Raw genomic sequence first — 22,500 nt, 5'->3', positions numbered from 1 at the left:
ATTATAGTGATGTTTTATTGTAAGATAAACGAATAATAGATAAATGTCTGGTAGAAGAAAAAAAAACGCTACAAACTTATAAAAGTTATCTAGGGCATTTTTTTTTATCTTAAAATTAATAAGGATCTATTATCTTATTTATTAAACTAAAATAATGTCAGTATAGCTTTCAAGATGCTTAGAGTTAAAATGATTGAACTTCCATGTTTATCTATACTTGATGCCAGTAATCATTATCACTATAATTTATATTTACTTCGTTTTTTTAATTTAATATCAGTTCATTATCAACATTTCTTTTTTTATTAAGAGCAAGGAGCCACTATATAAAGACACACAGAGAGACGTAAGAAAACTATAAAAAATAACTTTACTGATAATGTATATGGAAATTGAATTGAAAAATAAACAAGTGATAACTGATATGAGCTCACTGAAATTTGCTTAAATTTAACAGCACGAAATCATGTCGTAGGTTTTAGGTAGATTTATTATTGCCTCCGCCAAGGAGGCATTGTGATTGAGTCTATTTATTTGTGCGTCTGTGGACAGGATTATGTCAAAACTACAAAACAGATTTTGACGAAATTTTCACCACAGATAGATCTTAGATTATGGATGACACCATTTAATTTTGGAGATGATCCGCATCTGGATTTGCTTTTTCGCCATTTTAAAGAACGTCAAAATTACTGGACGGATTCGGACGAAATTTTCACATGCAGATCTTAGGTCATGGACGACACCATTAAATTTTTTAGGTGATCTTGACCCGGATTCTAGATCTGGATTTACATATTTCGCCATCTTGGAAGTACAGGGTGGTTTTAGAAGAGGTAGGGGTTGTATGAATCAGATTTTCATAGTTAGGCAGATATGCAAGAAATATTTAGCAAAAGGTAAGGAGGTGTATGTTGCGTTTATGGATCTGGAGAAAATATATGATAGAGTAGATAGGGAAGCAATGTGGAATGTGATGAGGTTATATGGAGTTGGTGGAAGGTTGTTGCAAGCAGTGAAAAGTTTCTACAAAGGTAGTAAAGCATGTGTTAGAATAGTAAATGAAGTGAGCAATTGGTTTCCGGTGAGAGTGGGGCTGAGACAGGGATGTGTGATGTCGCCGTGGTTGTTTAACTTGTATGTTGATGGAGTGGTGAGAGAGGTGAATGCTCGAGTGCTTGGACGAGGATTAAAACTGGTAGGCGAGAATGATCATGAATGGGAGGTAAATCAGTTGTTGTTTGCGGATGATACTGTACTGGTAGCAGACACAGAAGAGAAGCTTGACCGACTATTGACAGAATTTGGAAGGGTGTGTGAGAGAAGGAAGTTGAGAATTAATGTGGGTAAGAGTAAAGTTATGAGATGTACGAGAAGGGAAGGTGGTGCAAGATTGAATGCCATGTTGAATGGAGAGTTACTTGAGGAGGTGGATCAGTTTAAGTACTTGGGGTCTGTTGTTGCAGCAAATGGTGGAGTGGAAGCAGATGTACGTCAGAGAGTGAATGAAGGTTGCAAAGTGTTGGGGGCAGTTGAGGGAGTAGTAAAAAATAGAGGGTTGGGCATGAATGTAAAGAGAGTTCTATATGAGAAAGTGATTGTACCAACTGTGATGTATGGATCGGAGTTGTGGGGAATGAAAGTGATGGAGAGACAGAAATTGAATGTGTTTGAGATGAAGTGTCTGAGGAGTATGGCTGGTGTATCTCGAGTAGATAGGGTTAGGAACGAAGTGGTGAGGGTGAGAACGGGTGTAAGAAATGAGTTAGCGGCTAGAGTGGATATGAATGTGTTGAGGTGGTTTGGCCATGTTGAGAGAATGGAAAATGGCTGTCTGCTAAAGAAGGTGATGAATGCAAGAGTTGATGGGAGAAGTACAAGAGGAAGGCCAAGGTTTGGGGGGATGGATGGTGTGAAGAAAGCTCTGGGTGATAGGAGGATAGATGTGAGAGAGGCAAGAGAGCGTGCTAGAAATAGAAATGAATGGCGAGCGATTGTGACGCAGTTCCGGTAGGCCCTGTTGCTTCCTCCGGTGCCTTAGATGACCGCGGAGGTAGCAGCAGTAGGGGACTCAGCAGTATGAAGCTTCATCTGTGGTGGAAATGTGGGAGGTTGGGCTGTGGCACCCTAGCAGTACCAGCTGAACTCGGCTGAGTCCCTGGTTAGGCTGGAGGAACGTAGAGAGTAGAGGTCCCCTTTTTTGTTTTGTTTCTTGTTGTTGTCGGCTACCCCCCAAAATTGGGGGAAGTGCCTTTGGTATATGTATGTATGCCATTTTAAAAATAACTTCAAAATAAATTGACGGATTTAGACGAAATTTCCACCAAAGATAGATGTCAGTCCATGGACGACTCCATTAACTTTTGGCAGAGGATAGAAATCTCTAATTACTCTTATTATTATTATCATTAGCTTAGCTGCAACCCTAGTTGTTAAAGCAAGATGCTGGAATCCCAAGGCCTTCAACAGGAAAAAATAGACTGGTAGGGAAAGGGAACATAGTAATAAATATTTATATACCAGTGTACACGACCAGTCAAAATGACTGCTAATTATTTAGATAGATATGTGCACACATGCACACCCCTCATACCAGTGTATGACCACTCCTTTTACTCCTTATCTGAGGGCCGGGAGAGGTAAGTATGACCGGAACTAATATATGTAATTATATATATGCATATATATACACTGTATAATATATATATATATATATATATATATATATATATATATACATACATACATATATATATATATATATATATATATATATATACATACATACATATATATATATATATATATATATATATATATATATATATATATATATATATATATATCTCTCCAGACACTTGCTCTCTATTATATAGAGGAGATTTTATCATTGTACGAGGAAAACTCAGGTTATGACATTTTGTTACTTCAGATATCTATGAACCATCTTCGAAAATGATCGTATAGATGCTTGGTTTCCTGGAAACTCCGAAGAGCAAAATCACTTTATTCATATATAGTCTTACCCCTTTATCTTTTCCCAAAAGCATGACATAAAGGCATATAGGTTTAAAGGTCGCTCATGAACGTAAGAGGCAAGGAACACTGACAATGCCCCCTGAGACTGACCATATATACATATGATCAGCACCCAAGCCCCATGTCCACCAGGGAGGGCCAGGCAATGGCTGCAAATGACTCAATAGGTAGACCTATTGGCTCCACAAAACAAGCCCACAGCCTTAGCTCACAAGGATGGTGAAGGCACAAACACTGCAAGAAACTACCGACCTTGAGCGGTACTCAAACCCCAGTCCAGCTGATTGCGAGGCAGGAACCTTTCCAACAGGCCACCATAATCCTCTCTCTTTCCTATTGAATGACCTAATCGTTGAATTGCTATTAATTTGTTAAATAAAAACCGATATTCGTATAATCGAGGAATATCATTAAGCCTATCTTAGGAATATGCTTGAGTGACTATGACAAAGAATGGAACGTGCCTAATCAAGTGGGAATTTTAACGAATTCCAAGACCTCCTTAATCTTAAGACCCTGAGGGTTCGGTTGTTTGTCTATCAAATAAAGGGGAAATTACATGTTTCACAGAAAAGAGAAAGTATCACCGACTCGGAAAACATTTCGTTACCTTATATAAAATCACATACTTTCTACAATAAATAAAAAATATTTCTTTCACATCTATCAAAATAGACATAACTTAGTACTTTTTTTTTTGTAATCTTTGAAATATAAATTTCCTTAAATATTGTCAAAGCACAGGTCCTTAATTAGTCATTATATTTTGCTTACCAATAACAAAATCGAATGTCAATTCTCAGAATTAGGCCTCTGCTTGGGTAAAATTAAAGGTAGCAGGTTGGGCAGGGCACCAGCCACCGATAGAAATACTGCCGCGAGAGAGTTATTAGGTCCTTTGACTGGCCTGACAGTACTACCTGGGATCCATCTCTCTGGTTAAAGCTTAATTTTCCTTTGCCTTCACATACACAGAATAGTCTGGCCTATTCTTTATACAGTGTCCTGTGTCCTCATACACTTGCTGACTCTGAGATTACCAAACAATTCTCCAGAGCAGAGATTAACTACTGCACTATAATTGATCAGTGGCTACTCTCTTCTTTGTTAGGGTAGAGGAGACTCTTTAGCTATCGCAAACAGCTCTTCTGGGAAAAGGACACTCTAGTCTTGGGTTGTGCCATAGGCTCTGTACCATAGCCTTCCACTGTCTTGGATTAGAGTTCTCTTGACTAGGGATGTCTGGTACTTCATCATGGAGGTTGCTTCTTCTTTTCAAAACCATCCTTATTGTCCTCCCTTCAGGTGGAGGGTATTTAGCCTTGCATGGTGTATCAGCTCCGCTAGGTTGACCAGTTTTTCCGACTTTTTATTTATAGTCTATGGGTATTATCAAACACTTCATTTATATTTCTTTACATTTAGTTTGTGTTATCATTATTGTTATTTTAGTTTTTTAGTGTGATTATCTTTTTTATTACCATTAATTCTGATGCGGTCTGGAGACATTGAGCGAAATCTATGACCAGTACGTCCTAGATTTTGCCACTGTCGTCTACTGTATTGCAATATTCGTGGTATTCATGAAAATATTCAAAACCTCACCGTTGCGTCTAGACAGTATAATATTCTTTTGTGTTCAGAAACTTTGTTTTTTAATATGAGGCACTCATCTGAGCTCCTTATAATTGTTTTAATAAACCGATAATTTTAAAACTGGATGCTATTCCTAGGGCTAGGGGGATGGCGGTGTATATTAGGACTGAGTACCCTGCTTCTTATAAGTCCTGCTATGAATGTGGATGTCATGAGATTCAGGTAATAAAAGTTTGTGGCAAGCATGACAATTAATTATGTTCGATCTACCAGAATCCAGATATGAATGATTCTGTCTTTGACTGTCTTCTTGCCATTATGGCTAAGATACAAGATGATGATAGAAAGGCCTGTTTTGTGTTTGATGGTGATTTCAATGTTCACCATAGGGGGTGGTTAAATTCTGTTTCTCCTACTGATCGCCATGGCTTAAGAGCTTCGGACTTTCCTATCAGGCTGCGAGTAAATCATAAGTTAAGCTACTCACAAACTTAGTAACTGCTCGGACTTCCTATACACAGACTCCTCTGGCGTTATAACAAGTAAGGTTGGTTCTCCATTAGGGACATCTTATCATGCCTTGATTCTTTAGTGATAAAAACTGAGCAGCCTGTCCCTATCGTATCATACTCATAGAAGGTTTATGTAAAATCTCAAGCAGACTGGAATGGACTGGGATGGCATTTTGAGTGAGTTCGGGCTTGAATTGGTCCCAACTTGTAGTCAATATAATTAATAAAAGTATCCCTTCTCGAGTGCTAAGGTACCGAGTGGAAGACAAACCATGATTCAATGATGATTGTAGACTGGGTTATTTGGAGAAGCAGGAAGCCTATCATCTTTGGAAGGATAACAGATCAGATTTGACTTTTAATAACTATACTCAGCTTAGAGCTTTCGCTCAGAGAGTTTATGCTTCAACTGGAAAGGAATACAATTTTACCATCAAAGTTTCCCTTTCTAGTGCAACCTAGGAACATAAGTGGTGAGCCACCCTTAAATCTCCACTCCACTCAAAAGTAGAAAGGCAACACTTTTGGCTACTGTGTTTTCAGTAAGCAGAGTAATGAGAAACTTGATCTTCCTCATTCCCGTTTTCCTGAGGCTAAACTAACTAATTTAGCTGTTCGATCTTGTGAAATTAAAGCTCTCTTGATGGACCTTGATGCCTATGGAAATGTAGACCAAAAGGGTATCCTTTATTTGTCTTTCTTTAAAGACTGTAGATTTCTTAGCTCCAAAGTTATCTGCCATTTTGAGGAAGTTAACAAAAAGAAAAGCTTTAGCACTTGTTGGAAAATTCGTAATGTTACTCCACTATGTAAATGTGTTTGTGATAACTGAAGTCTAACTGATTACCGCCCAATTTCCATAACTCCCATAGTATCTAGATTTTTTTAATGTCTTTTGGCTAAACGTAAAATAAGTATGCTGAAGCTAATCATAGTAGTTTGCTATTTGTCTTTCGTAAAGGCCTTGGAGCATGTGATGCCCTTATTACAATTTACAATGCTATACAGAAATCCTGTGATTGTGCTCAGTTAGTTCGTATGATTGGCCTCGATTTTAGTGCTGCCTTTGACTGCAGTAATCATAAGGCCCTTGTTTTCAAACTCAAACAGTTGAGAGTGGGTGGTATCTTTTCTCAGCATCATTATTGAATTTTTAAGTAATACATCGCACAGAAATTTATAGGAATGTGATGAGTATACACATGACACATGGTTTTGCCTAGAAAACAAACTTGTTGCATATGCAGATGATGCTCTTCTGTATGCATTAATTCCATCTCCAAAATGTAGATCTTGGGTTGCTGAATCACTTAATAAAGATTCAGCTATAATTAGTGCATGGTGCAAATTATGGGTCATGAAGTTAAATCATAACAATCGACTGCAAGTTTACTTTTGAGAAACACATTAGATCTTAGTCTTCATCAATTGCAAAAAAAAAAAAAAAAAAAAAAAAAAAAAAAATAAAAAAAATTAAAAAAAAATGGCATATTGAGTTGTAAGATTTTCGTGATCAATTTATTCTGAAGAAATGTTTAAATTATTCCATTCTACCTTGTTTCGAGTATTATTCTCTTGTTTGATCTTCAGCTGCTGATTTTCATCTTAATTTTTTTTGGTCAGGAACTAACGTTCTATCAAATTTCTTATTCCTGGTCTAGATATTAATCTCTGGCACCATCGTTCAATTTGTCGGTTATACATGCTGCATAAGACTTCTCATTCAGATCTTCTCGGACAGTACAATCCCGTTCGTAATATTAGGTATGCAGTTAATTCTAATAGTCATGCTTTCTAGACCACAAGTCTCAATACTGCAGAGTATTCTAGAAATTTTATTCCAGCTGTGACCAAGTTGTAGAGTGATCTTCCTAATCGGGTAGTTGAATTGGTAGAACTTCAAAATTTCAACCTTGCAGCAAATGATTTTATGCTGAACGGGCTGACATAAGTCTTTTCATAAACAATTTATATATGAAAGATGTTATTGCTGTTAATAAAATATTTCATTTTACTTGTTCATTACTTCTCATATGATTTATTTATTTCTCTATTTCCTTTCTTCACTGTGCTATTTTTCCCTGTTGGAGCCTTTGGGCTTCTAGCATCTTGGTTTCCCAACTAGGGTTGCAGCTTACGTAATAATAATAATAATAATAATAATAATAATAATAATAATAATAATAATAATAATAATCTTTTTTTGGAGGGGGGGGGGGGGGTTGATAAATCAAAATCATTTTGAGGCATTAAATTTAGAATAGTTATTCTATAGTTCAAATGATACCTGGAATGTCCACTTGACAAAATGGACGCGAAAGCTAGCACCTGTGACAAAAGAAAAAACGATCGTTTGGTATTTGAAGTAGTTCCATAAAATTTGAATTAATGAGAGAGAGAGAGAGAGAGAGAGAGAGAGAGAGAGAGAGAGAGAGAGAGAGAGAGAGAGAGAGAGAGAGAGAGAGAATGGGAATGGGAACCACATCATTTCCCCTAAGTAATGATTGCATTTACGAGGGGAATAAATTTCTCTGCAATTTTGGCGGTTTAGTCTACTTGAAGGAAACAAGGTTTGTCCGAGTAAGTTTGAACAATTTCCAATATTTTTGGGAATAATACTTCTCTTTTAAAATTTTCATTTGACTTTTGATTTGACCTTACAAATTATTTACATCTGTACAGTATTATATCAGTAAATGTGATTTGAAATTGGTTATACTAACATTTCACAATTATGAGAAATACGATATACCTGAATTTCTTGAAACTTGATATCTATTTGATTATAATAATTTTTACGATCAGGCAATTCTGTCGTTTAGTTAAATAGCTTCTAATATCACCAGCAAGATATAAAGAATTCTTTTATTTAGCAGAGTTGCATGCTTTGATTTCGTTAGTAATTAGGAATAAGCATCCTGTCCTTGATGTGTCATACTCGTATAAGATGTGCATAAAATCTCAAGCAGACTGGAATGGCCTTTTGATTGATCTTTTGCATATGAATTGGTCAAAATTGGGTAAAAGTGTTGAGCCAGCTGTTTTCTTGAATGACATTCTCGTGTTAAAATTTTCTTTTTTCATCAGCATTCTAAATCACTCAAAATTGTTAATATGCAGAATTGTTACAAACTGCTGTTTCACTGAAGCAATTTGGCTACCAGGAATCTTTTTCTTATAATTTTTCCAGCCGATGCTTAATTATTGACGTATATTTTTTTCCTTTAATTGTCATGTTTATTTTATGAGATATACTACGTATCCTTCCATTCAATTATCAGTTGTAGATAATAGCTTATGTATATCTGTTGTGGATTCTTATAAGGGAAGGTATATGAATGAAAATAATTTACACTTTAAATGTGTGCCTGTCCCTTCCATTTTGGAATTTATCTATACCATAAAATCGCTATCATCTTGAAGGAATAGGATCTGACAATACAAAACTTAAAAATCTAATATCTCTTATCATAAAACTTTTGATATAAAATCATAAACTTTTATTTCTATTTTTTAGTGGTCAGAAAGTTACTTGGGTTACAGATAAGAGGAAATGGGTTAGATGGAGAGTCAGTCATACAGATACCACGAGGAAAGAAAGATTTTATGGAGTTTTTTCTCCGACTCATATTCTTTTGGAAGCTGTGTTTTTGCTACTTATATTTTTTTACCAATCTCTTTACTCTATGATTAATTATAAGAATGACAGATCCATTACGCGATTCTATGGTTCGGAAACTCTCTCTTGATTTTTTATCCCGTAAATATACAACAATGTTAAATATTTTTTTCCATAATTTTTTTTTTATATTACTTTTTTCCTCTCTCAATAGATATCGACTTAGTATAGTTTATCTACGTAGCTTTAAACCAGCTTATAAGAAATTTACTGACTAGTTTTAAAAACACTTTCTAGAGAATTTCTATAGTACAAAAATAGTCCTTAGTTCTTTAAAACTCTCCCATATTTCTTCTATACCTTAAAGAAATTAAACATTTCCTCCTAATGGAAGAATCCTCACTCTGCTCCCACTAGAGTCTGTTATCCGGATCCACGTGAGCATCCAAAAGTCCTTCATCCTGACACTGATCCCTCTTAGTATGGATCAAAAGGTCCCTTATCCAGATCCAGATCACTCCAAAATTCACAGAAAGGTCCTTTAAACAGATCCGGATTCCTCCTACACTTCAAAGAAAGGTCCTTTAAACAGTCCCAGATCCCTCCCAAAATTCACAGGAAGGTCCTTTAAACAGATCCGAATCCCTCCTAACATATACAGAAAGGTCCCTTGAACAGATCCGTATCCCTCTTAAAACTCACAGAAAGGTCCCTTAAACAGATCCAAAACCCTCTTAAAAAACTCATAGAAAGGTTCCTTAAAAAGATTCGTATCTCTCCCAAAATTCACAGAAAGGTCTTTTAAACAGATCCGGATTCATTCCAAAGTTCACATAAAGGATTTTTAAACAGATCCACATCCCCATTTAAAGTCTCAGATAGGTCCATTACACAGATTCGGATCCCTCACAAAATTCACAGAAAGGTCCTTTAAAGAGATCTAGATCCCTCCAAAAATCCACAGAAAGGTTCTTTGAACAGATCGGGATCACTACCAAAATTCACGGTAAGATCCATTAAACAGAGCCGGACCTCTCTCAAAATTCACAGAAAGGTCTCTTAAACAGATCCGGATCGCTCCCAAAATTCACAGAAAGGTCCATTAAACAGATCCGGATTCCTCCCATAACTCACAGGGAAGCCCTTTAAACAGACCTGGATTACTCCCAAAATTCCCAGAAAGGTCAATTAAACAGGGCCGGGCCTCTTCCAAATTCCACAAAAAGGTTCTTCAAACATTCCGGATTACTCCTAAAATTCATTAAAAGTCATTTTAGTCAGATAACAATCTCTCATACTGTAGGAGTATATAGTTCTACAAAGGTTATTTAAATAAAACCGAAGGAAATACCTTAAACTGTGATAGGTTTAGAGAAGGAAAAAGATACATTTCTATCGTTTATGTTAAATATGATAAAACATAAAAGTCAATTTAAGTGTTTTGTGACGTTACGACAAGTGTGCAGTAATGACACACAGATAAGTCTGCTAGTTTTTCACCTCTGTCTTTTGTTTTAAAATATCCTTCAACGGCACTGTCATAGATATTCTCGACATCTGAATGTGATGGTTTTTAATCTTTTCTAATGATTTTAGAGGATTTCTGTCCTATGACTTAAATAAAATATAACATGAATTTTTACGAATGCTGTAAAAAGAATACATTATGGAACTTACCGGATGCTGATTAAGAAAGGTATCTTTTCCTGGTGTGGATCTTAAAACTTCAGTAACAATAAGGTTTTATACATGTGTTCCATATGCATATTATGAAATTTGCTACATATCAATATATACACAACTTGATATCCTTACCAATCCTCCTTTCTGCTCCAAAAGTTGAACAGCAAATCGTAAATAAAGTTATGACAATAACACATTTACGAATTTACGACCTCTACGACAACCTAACTCTCCACAAACCTTCATTCTTCACGCATTAGTAGAATATAAAGACGACCTTGAAATTCCAGTATTTTTAACATGTAGATACTTGCACCAGTTTTGCTGTATGTGATCAGTACATTTGGTAATTGCATTTAGTCCAACGGCATACATTTCATTTCCTGCTCACTTTCCAGTAAAATCTACCCAGAAGCCAATGCTTTAAACATTTATTTGTTTGTTTTTAGGCGTGTGTCAGTTACCATAAACCTCAAAACACGGTCATCATCATTTCCCCAACTGGATATCTATTACTTATAATTTAAGTTCATTGGAATTCATCACTAAGAATCTCTAGCTGAAAATTGAAAAAGCAACACAGAACATGACGATTTTGTTGCCTACATTAACACACTGTGTTTGAGCTTTCAAAATTTTAGGGTAATATTTTTCTCAAATATTTGTTATACTCATGACATCTTCAATCTAACATTTTGAATCGATTGCTTTCAAAACTTAGACATACTCAAGTAGATGAATTTGCGTTGCTATATCCAAATCTTTTAGTAGCTTTTAAAATTTTAAATCTTTTAGTAGCTTTTAAAATTTTAATGAAAATGAAAAGCACGATATTAGCCCGTTCTTCCTCCTTTATTTAAATATTCTTCTTGTGTGTTTCTTGGGGGAAAGATAACCCGTAGAAGTATTCTACAAACCATGTATATAATGCAACTTAATACGTTTTAAGGCTCATTCACTTAAAAGGCTACACTCCTTGTTTTTGACTGGACAGAAAATAAGATTCAATACTCCGTAGAATATTACGGAAGTTATATGAAATTTAATCTACATCTTTGCTGGGAACCTGCTATTTTTATAATGAACATCTAATCCCATTTGCGTTGTAGGAATGAAATTTTTTTATAAGCGAATCTTAATCAACATCTCTGATTTCCCCAGAGACTCAGCATCCAGTCTGTAAAAGTCAAACCCAGCTATTTTACGGTAACGCGATGTCTTTCCGGGTAAATTTCTGTATGCTATATTTTTAATGAATTTCCGCCAGAAGGGCCAACGCTGGGGCCTGGGAGTCCAATCAGCACAATCAGAGTTGTGGTGCCTAGCGCTCTACTAGACGGCACATCGAGTCCAGCTCAAACTCGATAGTTTCTTGTGTCTGCAACCTCAGTGTTACTTCAACATCCTTGTGGGCTAAGGAGGGGGGATTTCGAGAGCCTATAGGGCTACTTACGGAGCCATCAGAAACCATTGCCTGGCCTTCGCTGGTCATAGCTTGTTTGGAGGGCGGAGAGTGAGAATTGAGCGCTAATCATACGGATATATGGTCCTTCTCTAGGGTATTGTCCTGCTAGACATTGTCGCAGTCCCTTGCCTCTGCCATTCACGAGCGGCCTTTAAAACCTTGTAAAATGTGAAACAGGAGGAAATCACGCAGTTGTAGTATGATGGAAAATCTAACAAGTTGAACAGCAAGATGAAATACAGGAAGCTGAAAAGTGAGCGCAGCTGGTTGGCCCAAAGGACGCTGCAAAGACCTTAAAGTATCTACAATGTATCACTTGAGGCGCACTGAAAGCACTACAACTCGCAGATGGTTTGATATTCATATAAGGAAAATAAGGTTTTCTTTCTATAGTCATTAAAAAAGTTTTCTATAATTGATACCTCGGCTGTTTCATAGTAAAATGTCCGTAAGGGGCAAGAGCTGTTATTAAATTACTAGTTTAATTGACCCATAAACAATAACAGCTAAATTTTTACATAAATATGCGCATAAACACACAAACATACACTGTGTACCTCTCTCGGTACCTACTCTCACCAGGTATGACTACTCCCTCACCCCATACGCGACATATACACCTGACAATACCGCTGAGCGTACGTGACCGGTTATATATATATATATATATATATATATATATATATATATATATATATATATATATATATATATATATATATATATATATATACAGTATATATATATATATATATATATATATATATATATATATATATATATATATATATACATATATATATATAACCAGACACTTGCTCTTTTATATATATGGGAGGTAGCTATATAATTTCTATTTGGAAGTTTTATGAACATACATGTGAATATACATCTATAAATACAAAAACAACCATAAATAATGGGTATATACGCATTTATTTATGTTTGTATTTTAGCTAAATCTATTATTCATTTTAATAGAATTTTTTATCCATATTGAGCACAGTAACATTAATGATGCATCTTGTGTACAGAGAGAATTGTAAGATTACTTAACTGGCTAGGCCGAAATACGTTGGATCCTTCTCTCTGGTTAAGGTTCATTATTTCCTTTGCCTACACACACACCAAATAATCTGGCCTATTCTTTACATATTTTCCTCTGTCCACATACACCTGACAACACTGAGATTGCCAAACAATTCTTCTTCACACAAGGGATTACTGCACTGTAATTGTTCAGTGACTACTTTCCTCTTGGTAATGGTAAAAGAGACTCTTTAGCTATGGTAAGCAGATCTTTTAGGAGAAGGAAACTCCAAAATCAAACCATTGTTCTCTAGTCTTGGGTAGTTCCATAGCCTCTGTACCATGGTCTTTCACTGTCTTGGGTTAGAGACCTCTTGCTTGAGGGTACACCCGGGCACACTATTCTATCTCAGTTCTCTTCCTCTTGTTTTGTTAAAGTTTTTATAGTTTATATAGGAGATATTTGCTTTAATGTTGTTGCTGTCCTAAAGATATTTTATTTTTCCTTATTTCCTTTCCTCACTGGGCTAATTTTCCTGTCGGAGCAACTGGCTTACAGCATCCTGCTTTTCCAACTAGGGCTGTAGCTTGGGAAGTAATAATAATAATAATAATAATAATAATAATAATAATAATAATAATATAAAGTTCAATATTCCCCCACTTAGACGTACATATTTTCGCTATTTTGTCAGATCTTAACTTACTTAGAACATCCGCTCCCTCATCCCTAGATGTGGAACTACAGACGACTCGTAAGATAACCAGATATATAAATTCACTATAAACGACTCTCTAGATAACCCGATATATGAATTTACTGCAAGCGACTCTCAAGATAAGTAGACATATGAATTCAGCTGCAAGCAATTATCAAGATACCCAGATTATGAATTCAATTACAAATGAGTTTTAAGATAACCAAATATATAAATTCAACAACAAATGTCTCAAGATAATCAGTTTTATAAATTCAACTATAAATGACCCTCAAGATAACTAGATATACAAACAAATTCAACTACAAACGACTCGCCAGATAACCAGATAAATAAATTCAACTACAAATGACCAAATATGACAAGATATATAAATTCAACTTCAAAAGACCAAGATAACCAGATATATTAGTTCTATTACAAAAGACTCACGATAACCAGATATGTAAATTCAACTATAAAAGACTCAAGATAACCAGATATATGAATTAAAGTACAGAAAACTCAAAATATCTGAATATATGAATTCAACTACAAAAGACACAATAAAACCAAATATATGAATCCAACTACTAAAGACCCAAGATAACTATGGTATATATATAAATATATATATATATATATATATATATATATATATATATATATATATACATATATATATATATATATATATATATATATATACATAAATATATATATATATATATATATATATATATATATATATATATATATATGTATATTAAACTACCTAAGACTTAAGATGACCAGATATATGAATTAAATTAGAAAATATTCAAGATAGCTAGATATATGAATTCAAGTACAAATGATACAAGATAACCAGAAATATGAATTCAACTACAAAAAACTTGAGTTAACTACATACATAAATCCAACTGAAAATGTGTCTCAAGAGAACCGTCTCTATCTTGAGCTTTTAATTCAATACTTTTCCACTCATCATCTCCTACTTCGCGCTTCATGGTCCTCAGCCATGTAGGTCTGGGTCTTCCAACTCTTCTAGTGCCTTGTGGAGCAAAGCTGAACGTTTGGTGAACTAATCTCTCTTCGGAAGTGCAAAGATCATGCCCTAACCATCTCCATCTACCCCTCATCATGATCTCATCCACATATGGCCCTAGAGTAATATCTCTTATAGTTGGATTTCTAATCCTGCCCTGCCATTTAACTCGCAATATCCTTCTGAGGGCTTTGTTCTCAAATTTACTAAATCTATTGGAGATTGTTTCATTGTCATATCATGACTCATGTCCATAGAGTAACACTGATCTCACTAAACTGATTTATAGTCTGATTTTTATACGTAATTTCAGATTTGATTTCCAAATTTTACTTAACCTAGCCATTGTCTGATTTGCGTTCTTCTATCTTTCATCAAACTAATTCTAGAGACCCTGTACTGGAGATCATAGATCCTAAATACTTAAATGAGTCTACTTCATTAATCCTTTCTCCTTACAATGATATTTTATCTTCCATTGCATACTCCGTTCTCATCATTGTCTTTTTTCTATTTATCTTCAGCCCAACCTCGTGTGTTATTTCATGCATTCTGGTAATCAAGCTTTGCAAATTTTGTGGTGTTCTGCTAGCAAGGACAGTACCATTAGCATACTCTAGGTCTGCTAAATTCCTATCACCAATTCCAATCCTCTCCACCATCTCCGACTGTTCTACACATTACAAAATGCACGAGGTGGATAAACAACATAGGTGACAACACATTCCCTTGGAACACTCCGCTGTTCACTGGAAATTCATTTGATAAGACTCCATTAACATTACCTTGCACTTGCAATGCTCATGAACAGACTTAATCAAATTTACATATTGAAGAGGAATTCCATAATAACGCAGGACTCTCCACAAAATTGACTGGTGCATACTATCAAAGGCTTTTTTATTGTCCATAAATGCCATCAAAAGTGGATTTCCATATTCTACGCATTGCTGTACAACATGTCTCACAATGAAAATTTGGTCAGTGCAACTACTACCTTTCCCAAATCCTACTTGTTGGTCTCTCAGACTTTCATCAGTCTTTCTCTCCAGTCTCTTTAAAATAAGCATACTATATATTTTCGTAACCGACGTAAGTGTTATGCTTCTAATTATTGCAGTCAGTCAGGTCTCTCTCTCCCATTCATCAGGTTTTGCCTCTTCATGCCACATTCTACAAAATAATCTTGTAAGTACTCTGTCAATCACTCCATTTTCGGCTAGTATGATCTCGGTAGTTATTCCATCGTATCAAGGGGCTTTTCATCTCTATAGTGGTTTGAGGATAGCTTCAACTTCAAACACACTGAATTCATTCATGGGCACATCAAGGTCTTCCTCAGCTAAAGGTATAACAATCAAATTATTCCCTTCACATCTCTTATTCATAACCTCAATAATGTGTTCCATCTAATACTGTCTTTCTTCATCTTCTGTTATTATGACAGATCCATCTCTCTTTTTGATGGCTATATGATTCTTCCTCTTTGCCCCCATAGAGATTTCATTAATAATTCTATGAGCAATTCTTACACCATAGCCACTTCCTGAATTCAAAGTTTTTTCAGCCTCATCTGCTTTACTATTTAACTATTCTCTTCAGTCATTCCTGGCTTTTCTTTTGACCTCACTGTCAATACTGGAATACTTAGCATGCTCTACCTTGTAATTTTCATGACTTCCTCGAAAACTTTCAACAATCAATTTCTCTTTTTGTATCCTTTTTTTTTTTTTTTAGTATCCCAAGTATCATTTGATATCCATGGCTTTCTCCTTGTAACTGGGTATCCTAAAACTTCACTACCAACCGACTGATTATGTTTTTAATATCACATCATTCTTCATTAATTGTCTGATATTCGTCTCTTAAAGTCTCTAAGACTGCAAATCGATTCCTACATACAATTGCAAATGTCTCTCTGCGCTCTTCTTCTAAAAGCTTAGTTGTATCAAACCTATATATTCTATCTAGCTTTCTGTTGGGTGCTTTCAGTTTTAATTTCAGTATGGTAAGGAGGAGCTGGTGATTACTACCAATATCTGCATTTCTATATCGTTTTACGTTTCTCAGAGTCCTCCTTTTCTCTTTATTAATGGCAATGTGATCTATTTCATTTTTGTAATTGCCACACGGCCAAGTCCATGCACACTTGTGGATGTTCTTGTGTTAAAAAAGAGTACCTCCAATGACAAGATTGTTTGCTGAATAGAAACTTATGAAATGTGCTCTATTTTCATTTGCAACTTTACCAAGACCCTTGACACCCATCACATTCTCTATCTCTTGATTACTCCTTCCAACCTCAGCATTGAAGTCGCCAATCCCAATTTTCATATCTCTCTCTGGGATCTCACCTATTACACTCTGCAGTTCTTCATAGTATTCATCTTTCCTTTCTTCAGGGGAATCATTTGTTGGGGCATAGCAAACTATAATACTCAAATTGCGTTGCTTTGATTTGAATATTGCTAGTATTAATCTACTATTTACAGCACTCCACTCGGTTACTGCATTTTCTGCTCCTAGTGTCATCATCATTTCTAATCCTCCTCTTCCAACTTCTTCTGATTTTCCTGAGTATATATAGGCCTATATATATATATATATATATATATATATATATATTTATATATATGTATATATATATGTACATATATATATATATATATATATATATATATATATATATATATATATGTATATATATATATTTATATATATATGTATATATATATATATATATATATATATATATATATATATATATATATATATATATATAAATATTGCCTTGGTCTAAAGTTTCCTTACCAATCCCTTTACCATATGTTTCACTCAGGGCTAAGATATCCAAACTATATTTCATAAATTCATTCTCCACTTGCTGATACTTCCCAATCTGATTCATGGTTCTAACATTCCAGTTACTTATTTTAATTTTTTCTTTAGTATCTATAAAACAGAAGATTCACGATAACCAAATGAATAAATTCAACTACAAAAGACTCAAGATAACCAGATATATGAATTCACCTATAAAAGACTCAAGATAACCAGATACATGAATTCAACTACAAAAGACTCATGATAACTGGATATGTAAATTCAACTACAAAAGACTCAAGATAACCAGATATATGAACTCAGTCACAAAAGACTCAAGATTGCCAAATATGAATTCAACTATAAAAGACTCAAGATAACCAAATATACGAATTAAACTACAAAAGACATAAGGTAACCAGATATATAAATTCAACTGTAAATGACTCTCAAGATATTCAAATATATGACTTTAAACTACAAAAGACTCAAGATAAAAAAAAAAAAATCAACTACAAAAAGACTCAACATAACCACATATATGAATTCAACTAAATAGGACTCAAGAAACCAGTTATATGAATTCAACTACAAAAGACTCGAGATAACTAAATAAATATTTTCAACTACAAAAGATTCAAGATAAGCAGATATATGAATGCATCTATAAAAGACTCAAGATAACCAAATAAATAAATTCAACTACAAAAGACTCTAAGATAACCAGATATAGGGATTCAACGACAAAAGACTCAAGATGACCAAATGAATAAATACAACTACAAAAGACTCAAGATAATCAGTTATATGAATTCAACTACAAAGACTCACGATAACCAAATAAATATTTTCAACTACAAAAGACTCAAGATAACCAGATATATAAATGCAAGTACAAACGACTTCCGAGATAACCAGGTATATAAATTCATGTAACTTTAAAGTAAAGCATCACCTTAACAAGTAAATGTTGCCTACTTGGAGAAATATTACAGGATTAGCCGAGGCCATTATCACGTTAAGATTAACGCAAGCTTCATAATAAATCAACTTCAGGATGGAGGGAAGTCAGGTGTTCTATTACCACGTAAACTATTCTAGTAGGATTAAAAGAATGGAGGGCAGAAGATTTTTCTGCTTAAATGCATCAACATCGGAGGCGTTGGTTGAATAAGGTTTCTAACGATCCTTCATTATCGCTGAAGCGACAAATGAACAATTTTTTTGTGGTTTTTATGAAATGACTGGTAATATCTTTGTCTCTTATATTTTGAATGCCATTTTTAATATTGAATAATTAAGGTTTAGTTAGAGAATAGATCAGATTTAATTTTATGATTCTGGTTCTGGGATCCACTTAATCATCTGCGACTGTTTCATTAATAAACATTAGAAATTAGACATGTATTCAATAACGCTATAGAATCATTCACAATGCAGTAGTCCTTCAAAATAATCTTGATCAAAGAATTCTAATCTGGCTTAACTATCCTCATCCACCAACTGAATTTTATGTACGCAATGCTACAGAAGAATCTTCTTTCCCACCATTCCATATACAGTAATAGTACAGCGGCATAGCAGACCAATTGTTCAAATTGGTCTAAAAGCACCAAAATTGGCACACATGTAGATTAATATATTCTAAACATTTTTGGATATGGAGGCATTCAAGAGTAGCCCTTAGGAAGATATGGCGGCCATTGTTCAAAATGGCCGCCATTTAACATTAGCGTCATTACATAGACTTCATTATGTGTCGTTAGTTTGGTGCTATATGGGCCAAAATTCCCCTTTTTTACATCAGAATTAACATCAATAAATGTTTAACAGATATTTAGATGAATCTTCTCAAAAATGGCCCCCAAACTGGCCGCCATTTTGTGGAAAAAGTGGACATTTGATGAAGATTTCAATACTCAATGACATAATACCTCTAATAACCAGTACCTGATTTCAGGAACACACTTTAATTGCTCAAGTTGCTTTTTTATTTCAAATTGCTGGCAAAATTGCTAGTCAAAATAATACACAGAGTACGGGAAGTTTACAGTATGGTCAGATTGTAGTTATATAGTCGACCAAAAGCCCAGTCTCTAGGCACAGTACTTGTGTAATCCTGCAGTACATACATGTAATACAATAACGTAGATTTTGCCACACTATGTTAATTATGATTCCGAACTTTTCAAATCTGGTCACCAGAATTATGAATGTCTACAGATCATAATGTTGGTTAGCAAGTTTTCTGTCCCAATCTACTGGCATTCGCCTTCACAGAAACATAGACCAGTGCATTGTAGTGAAGCGTTCTTGCACTTGCAGCGGTTTTTGCAGCCTTTCTTGCATCCGCAAGACACCAGCTCATAGCAGGCCTTGGATGCCTCAGGGAGTGTGGTCCAGAGTGGTGTGTAGAGCCCATCATCACTCCGATGCCAGCCCCAGTCTGTTGGTGGAGGGAGCACGGGCGTTGGTACCAATGCCTGGCCCCAGACATGACCACCCTGAAGGGCAGATCTCTTCACATGCTGCTCCAGAGCAGCGTAGGTTGGCGGGATGTTCTGAACAGAGTTCGTCTTTGCAAAGAGCTGCTTTCTCGCCTTGTTGACGTCCTTGCATTTGCTTGTGCGGTCATACAGGAGTATGACAAACCTCTCGATGACATGCATTGTATCCTCTTGGATGCTTGTGGGTGCATTTGCCAGACTCAGCAGGGCATCAGTGAGTTCTGGCAGCGTGTTCCATGTTGCCCAGGCAGATTTCTTCCCATGTCCGACGAAGGCTGACACAGTATCACACCCTGTGATGGCATGAAACATTGGAAGAGCACATGCCTTCTCTGGACCAAGGGAGGAAGCTATTTCATGGGCTGCAATGTAGCGGTAGTTCTTGCCTGTCCCAAAGGCTACCCAGAGTTCGTCTCCAGCTGGTAGTTTCTGGACTACCATCACTGCTAGGACCACGACGTCACTGTCTACTGTTCGAACCTGTATCTGGTGGTGACCATGTTGTGCAGCATGTGCTACATGTAGCATCATGCGGGTGTCTGCCTCTTCTTGGTTGCATGGTGCGAGTGAGTTGACATCCTCTTGCTGTGGAACACAGATCACCTGCTCCCCATCAGTGACGACCAGTTCCTTGCTTTCTTCTTGAAAGGACTCTGCAAGCATGGTGGAGAGGTAGCTGAAGAGCTCCACTTTGTTGCTATCAACTCGCAGGAAACTTTGCCAATTTCCTGGTATGACTGCTGAGTCGACAACACGCCGACGTACTCCCTTTCCACGCTGTTCTCTGGTTGATGCCTTCAGGGAATCTGCTCTGTAGCTGTCCCACACAAGGTCAAGACGTGATACATGTTGGAAACGTTGTACAACGTATGGGATGAACACTTGCTGTGCATATTCCTCGAACGTGTTGGCAGTACCCGGCTTCAACATCTGTACGATTACTGCTCCATCGAGGACAACAGCAGTGACAGTAGGAGCTTCAAACTGAGGCTCAGCATGGCCTTCAAGGCACACCAGCAAGTCACTCTTGCTCCCTAGGTACAGTCTCCCTCCGTCAGATAAAGCTGGAGGGCATTGCTGATTTTCATGCCTGAAGAACTCTTCTAGATTCCCATCACGGGTCTGGCAGCCGATATATAATCGTGCGAAGAGCGCAACATCATTCTTCAGAGATTTGACCTGTTCTTTTCCTTTGGGTATATTGGGTCCTCTCTTGGTCGCAAACAGTGGTAGCTTGTTCCGGTGGATTGCCACCTCAATGGACTTGGTTCTGTCCACGATGCATTCCTTTGAGAATGCTTCAAACTGGTCTTGGCCAATCTGCTTGGCGTTACGGACTGTTTCTATGACTGCAGGGTCTGCGATCTCCTTTGTGTCGAGCACCAGCAAGTCCTGACTGTCCTCCTCGAAAGGGTTGCTCAGCTCTTCAATGACGGCCACGAGTGAGCGCACATCTCTGGCAAAAGTGTTCTGCACACTTGGTGTCTCTTCGTGGTGACGTGTCTCCTCTTGATCGTGTGGATGCAGATTGAAGTCGTCAAATTCCACAATCACTCTAGCAACCTCCGGTCCGGCAACCATCCAGCGCCTCAGTGCAGTTGGATTGTCTGTGAGGCCGATGGCTCCTCCATCACCCTTGACATACGCGTTGTTCTGCTCATGTCCTTGGTCAAGAGGGATTGCTGAAAAGATCCTCTTGGTCTTCTGGACTGTGAAGTGTCCCTTGCTAAACTCTGTGAAGACGTCTGGATGTTTGTTTGCCAGTTCTGCCATGTCCCGTAGATGCACTGGTATCCATCGGGCATAGTTCGTGTGGTCTAGTGCGAAGAACCACGGAGCCAGTTCTGTCAGAGCATCCACGTACATGCTAAAATTGGCTTCTCTCAGAGATCGCACATAGATCAGAGTGGACAGCTCCAGTGCCAAGACTGTTGACCAGTACTGAAACTGCGGATAACTCTGTTCTCTCTGACTGCACCAGTCTTCGAAGCTTTCAGGGTGCTCAGAAAAAGCAGGAGGTGCCGCTGGTAGTGGCTTCTGAAGAGTGTGTTCTGGCGCGCTTGGCCTGGACATTGTCAGTACTATCAAATGCTGAGCTGCTTGCGATGCGTCTCTTCTCTGCTCTTCGTAGCATTGTGTTATTGTATTTGAGCATACATGTTTTATGCCACTTGGCCTGGTGGGCAACCATTGTCGCCTCAACACCTTGTCCTTCATCTAGTCTCTGTAACTGAACAGTTCTTGGCAGTTCTCCGAGTTCATCAAATTTGACCAAGTTTGCAGCCATTGTCGTGTATCCACTCCCAGGGTCTCGGCGTTTAGACAGTACTGGGCAGACAAGTGACTCTGTTGTCTCCTCTTGACATACAAGACACAGCTTCCAGTTTGTCTCAGGAGGTGTTGTGGGAGTACGTTGCTCAAAAGTATCGACCAGTTGGAACTTCTTTGCCATGGCTGCAGTCTGGAACAACGCGTCTCTGA

The 22,500-nt window shown here is 36.6% G+C and overlaps 1 protein-coding gene across 1 annotated transcript in view; it reads right to left on the bottom strand.

The window, feature by feature from the left end:
• LOC137646811 (uncharacterized) overlaps positions 1-22,500 on the bottom strand; it is a 336,843-nt gene that overhangs the window by 178,148 nt on the left and 136,195 nt on the right. The window lies entirely within an intron of this gene.

This window comes from Palaemon carinicauda, chromosome 9, assembly GCF_036898095.1.
Source record: "Palaemon carinicauda isolate YSFRI2023 chromosome 9, ASM3689809v2, whole genome shotgun sequence".
Taxonomy (NCBI): domain Eukaryota; kingdom Metazoa; phylum Arthropoda; class Malacostraca; order Decapoda; family Palaemonidae; genus Palaemon; species Palaemon carinicauda.
Note: the sequence above shows the minus strand (reverse complement) of the source record. Positions and strands in the feature narration are given on the sequence as shown.